Below are 5,857 nucleotides of genomic sequence, written 5' to 3'. Positions count from 1 at the left end.
TCAATCGTGGAAATCGCTCTAGTACCCCCAAACGGTGAGTAATAGTGCACGAAACAGACCAGAATCAGCCAAAATTGTGAGTGTTGATCACCGGCACATAAACGCACCCCGGTGTTCGTCAATCATGGAAATCACTCCGGGACCCCAAAACTGAGTAATGGTCCAAGAAACGGGCCAGAATCAGCCAAAACTACGATTACAACCATGGAAATCGCTTTGGGACCCAAAATTGTGAGTAATTGTCCATGAAACGGGTCAGGATCGACAAAATCCGTCAGTGTAGATGACCGACATGTAAATGTACCCCGGGGTTCGTTAATCGTGGAAATCACTCTGGGACCCCAAAACAGTGAATAATAGTCCATGAAACGGGCCAGAATCGGCCAAAACTATGATTGTTGATGACCGACAAGTAAACGCACCCCAGGGTTCGTCAATCGTGGAAATCGCTCCAGTACCCCAAAACGGTGAGTAATAGTGCACGAAACGGACCAGAATCAGCCAAAATTGTGAGTGTTGATCACCGGCACATAAACGCACCCCGGTGTTCGTCAATCTTGGAAATCAGTCCGGGACCCGAAAACTGAGTATTGGTCCAAGAAACGGGCCAGAATCGGCCAAAACTACGATTACAACCATGGAAATCGCTTTGGGACCCAAAACTGTGAGTAATTGTCCATGAAATGGGTCAGGATCAACAAAATCCGTCAGTGTTGATGACCGACATATAAATGTACCCCGGAGTTCGTTAATCGTGGAAATCACTCTGGGACCCCAAAACAGTGAATAATTGTCCATGAAACGGGCCAGAATTGTCCAAAACTGTGAGTGTTGATGACCGACATGTAAACGCACCCCGTGGTTCATTAATCATGGAAATCACACCGAGACCACAAAACAGTGAGTAATAGGCCACGCAACGGGCCAAAATCGGCCAAAACGGTGAGTGTTAATGACCGACACGTAAACTCACCCCGAGGTTCGTTTTTAGTGGAAATCACTCCGAGACCCCAAAACAGTGAACAATAGTCCACGAAACGGGCCAGAATCGGCCAAAACTGTGATTGTTGATGACCGACAAGTAAACGCACCCCAGGGTTCGTCAATCGTGGAAATCGCTCCAGTACCCCAAAACAGTGAGTAATAGTGCACGAAACGGACCAGAATCAGCCAAAATTGTGAGTGTTGATCACCGGCACATAAACGCACCCCGGTGTTCGTCAATCGTGGAAATCACTATGGGGCCCCAAAACTGAGTAATGGTCCAACAAACGGCCAGAATCGGCCAAAACTACAATTATAATCATGGAAATCTCTTTGGGACCCAAAACGGTGAGTAATAGTCCATGAAACGGGTCAGGAACGACAAACACCATGAGTGTTGATGACTGACACCTAAATGTACCCTCGGGTTCGTTAATCGTGGAAATCACACTGGGACCCCAAAACATTGAGTAATTGTCCATGAAACGGGCCAGAATCTTCCAAAACTATGAGTGTTGATGACCGACACGTAAACGCATCTCGTGGTTCATTAATCGTGGAAATCACTCCGAGACCCCAAAACAGTGAGTAATAGTCCACGCAACGGGCCAAAATCGGCCAAAACTGTGAGTGTTGATGACTGACACGTAAACGCACACGGGGTTCATTTTTTGTGGAAATCACTCCGGGACCCAAAAACAGTGAGTAATAGTCCAGCAAACGAGCCAGAATCGGCCAAAACTGTGAGTGGTTATGACCGGCACATAAACTCACCATGAGGTTCGTTTTCAGTGGAAATCACTCCGGGACCACAAAACAGTGAGTAATAGTCCACAAAACGGGCCAGAATCGGCCAAGACGGTGAGTGTTGATGACCGACACGTAAGCACACCCCGTGGTTCGTTAATCGTGGAAATCACTCTGGGACCCCAAAACAGTTAGTAATTATCCATGAAACGGGCCAGAATCGGCCAAAACTATGAGTGTTGATGACCGACACATAAACGCACCCCGGGGATCGTCAATCATGGAAATCACTCCAAGACACCAAAACAGTGACTAAATAGTCCACAAAACGAGCCAAAATCGGCCAAATCTGTGAATGTTGATGACCGACACGTAAACGCACCCCTGGGTTCGTTTTTAGTGGAAATCACTCCGGGATCCCGAAACAGTGAGTAGTAGTCCACGAAACGAGCCAGAATCAGTTAAAACTGTGAGTGTTGATGACCGACACGTAAATGCACCCTGAGGTTCGTTAATCATTGAATCACTCCTGAACCCCAAAACAATGAGTAATAGTCCACGAAACGGGTCAGAATCGGCCAAAACTGTGATTGTTGATGACCGACATGTAAACGCACCCCGGGGTTCGTCAATCGTGGAAATCGCTCTAGTACCCCCAAACGGTGAGTAATAGTGCACGAAACAGACCAGAATCAGCCAAAATTGTGAGTGTTGATCACCGGCACATAAACGCACCCCGGTGTTCGTCAATCATGGAAATCACTCCGGGACCCCAAAACTGAGTAATGGTCCAAGAAACGGGCCAGAATCAGCCAAAACTACGATTACAACCATGGAAATCGCTTTGGGACCCAAAATTGTGAGTAATTGTCCATGAAACGGGTCAGGATCGACAAAATCCGTCAGTGTAGATGACCGACATGTAAATGTACCCCGGGGTTCGTTAATCGTGGAAATCACTCTGGGACCCCAAAACAGTGAATAATAGTCCATGAAACGGGCCAGAATCGGCCAAAACTGTGATTGTTGATGACCGACAAGTAAACGCACCCCAGGGTTCGTCAATCGTGGAAATCGCTCCAGTACCCCAAAACGGTGAGTAATAGTGCACGAAACGGACCAGAATCAGCCAAAATTGTGAGTGTTGATCACCGGCACATAAACGCACCCCGGTGTTCGTCAATCATGGAAATCACTCCGGGACCCGAAAACTGAGTATTGGTCCAAGAAACGGGCCAGAATCGGCCAAAACTACGATTACAACCATGGAAATCGCTTTGGGACCCAAAACTGTGAGTAATTGTCCATGAAACGGGTCAGGATCAACAAAATCCGTCAGTGTTGATGACCGACATATAAATGTACCCCGGAGTTCGTTAATCGTGGAAATCACTCTGGGACCCCAAAACAGTGAATAATTGTCCATGAAACGGGCCAGAATTGTCCAAAACTGTGAGTGTTGATGACCGACATGTAAACGCATCCCGTGGTTCATTAATCATGGAAATCACACCGAGACCACAAAACAGTGAGTAATAGGCCACGCAACGGGCCAAAATCGGCCAAAACGGTGAGTGTTAATGACCGACACGTAAACTCACCCCGAGGTTCGTTTTTAGTGGAAATCACTCCAAGACCCCAAAACAGTGAACAATAGTCCACGAAACGGGCCAGAATCGGCCAAAACTGTGATTGTTGATGACCGACAAGTAAACGCACCCCAGGGTTCGTCAATCGTGGAAATCGCTCCAGTACCCCAAAACAGTGAGTAATAGTGCACGAAACGGACCAGAATCAGCCAAAATTGTGAGTGTTGATCACCGGCACATAAACGCACCCCGGTGTTCGTCAATCGTGGAAATCACTACGGGGCCCCAAAACTGAGTAATGGTCCAACAAACGGCCAGAATCGGCCAAAACTACAATTATAATCATGGAAATCTCTTTGGGACCCAAAACGGTGAGTAATAGTCCATGAAACGGGTCAGGAACGACAAACACCATGAGTGTTGATGACTGACACCTAAATGTACCCTCGGGTTCGTTAATCGTGGAAATCACTCTGGGACCCCAAAACAGTGAGTAATTGTCCATGAAACGGGCCAGAATCTTCCAAAACTATGAGTGTTGATGACCGACACGTAAACGCATCCCGTGGTTCATTAATCGTGGAAATCACTCCGAGACCCCAAAACAGTGAGTAATAGTCCACGCAACGGGCCAAAATCGGCCAAAACTGTGAGTGTTGATGACTGACACGTAAACGCACACGGGGTTCATTTTTAGTGGAAATCACTCCGGGACCCAAAAACAGTGAGTAATAGTCCAGCAAACGAGCCAGAATCGGCCAAAACTGTGAGTGGTTATGACCGGCACATAAACTCACCATGAGGTTCGTTTTCAGTGGAAATCACTTCGGGCCCACAAAACAGTGAGTAATAGTCCACAAAACGGGCCAGAATCGGCCAAGACGGTGAGTGTTGATGACCGACACGTAAACGCACCCCGTGGTTCGTTAATCGTGGAAATCACTCTGGGACCCCAAAACAGTTAGTAATTATCCATGAAACGGGCCAGAATCGGCCAAAACTATGAGTGTTGATGACCGACACATAAACGCACCCCGGGGATCGTTAATCATGGAAATCACTCTAAGACACCAAAACAGTGACTAAATAGTCCACAAAACGAGCCAAAATCGGCCAAATCTGTGAATGTTGATAACCGACACGTAAACGCACCCCTGGGTTCGTTTTTAGTGGAAATCACTCCGGGATCCCGAAACAGTGAGTAGTAGTCCACGAAACGAGCCAGAATTAGTTAAAACTGTGAGTGTTGATGACCGACACGTAAATGCACCCCGAGGTTCGTTAATCATTGAGTCACTTCTGAACCCCAAAACAATGAGTAATAGTCCACAAAACGGGTCAGAATCGGCCAAAACTGTGATTGTTGATGACCGACATGTAAACGCACCCCGGGGTTCGTCAATCGTGGAAATCGCTCTAGTACCCCAAAATGGTGAGTAATAGTGCACGAAACAGACCAGAATCAGCCAAAATTGTGAGTGTTGATCACCGGCACATAAACGCACCCCGGTGTTCGTCAATCATGGAAATCACTCCGGGACCCCAAAACTGAGTAATGGTCCAAGAAACGGGCCAGAATCAGCCAAAACTACGATTACAACCATGGAAATCGCTTTGGTACCCAAAATTGTGAGTAATTGTCCATGAAACGGGTCAGGATCGACAAAATCCGTCAGTGTAGATGACCGACATGTAAATGTACCCCGGGGTTCGTTAATCGTGGAAATCACTCTGGGACCCCAAAACAGTGAATAATAGTCCATGAAACGGGCCAGAATCGGCCAAAACTGTGAATGTTGATGACCGACAAGTAAACGCACCCCAGGGTTCGTCAATCGTGGAAATCGCTCCAGTACCCCAAAACGGTGAGTAATAGTGCACGAAACGGACCAGAATCAGCCAAAATTGTGAGTGTTGATCACCGACACGTAAACTCACCCCGAGGTTCGTTTTTCGTGGAAATCACTTCGAGACCCCAAAACAGTGAATAATAGTCCACGAATCGGGCTAGAATCGGCCAAAACTGTGATTGTTGATGACCGACAAGTAAACGCACCCCAAGGTTCGTCAATCGTGGAAATCGCTCCAGTACCCCAAAACGGTGAGTAATAGTGCACGAAACGGACCAGAATCAGCCAAAATTGTGAGTGTTGATCACCGGCACATAAACGCACCCCGGTGTTCGTCAATCGTGGAAATCACTACGGGGCCCCAAAACTGAGTAATGGTCCAAGAAACGGCCAAAATCGGCCAAAACTACGATTACAACCATGGAAATCTCTTTGGGACCCAAAACGGTGAGTAATTGTCCATGAAACGGGCCAGAATCTTCCAAAACTATGAGTGTTGATGACCGACACGTAAACGCACCCCGTGGTTCATTAATCCTGGAAATCACTCCGAGACCCCAAAACAGTGAGTAATAGTCCACGCAACGGGCCACAATCGGCCAAAACTATGAGTGTTAATGACCGACACGTAAACACACCCTGAGGTTCGTTTTTAGTGGAGATCATTCCGGGACCCCAAAACACTGA

Source organism: Triticum aestivum, unplaced genomic scaffold (assembly GCF_018294505.1).
Source record: "Triticum aestivum cultivar Chinese Spring unplaced genomic scaffold, IWGSC CS RefSeq v2.1 scaffold102267, whole genome shotgun sequence".
In the NCBI taxonomy this organism is placed as follows: domain Eukaryota; kingdom Viridiplantae; phylum Streptophyta; class Magnoliopsida; order Poales; family Poaceae; genus Triticum; species Triticum aestivum.
The sequence above is the reverse complement of the archived record's forward strand: the minus strand, read 5'-3'. Positions refer to the sequence as shown.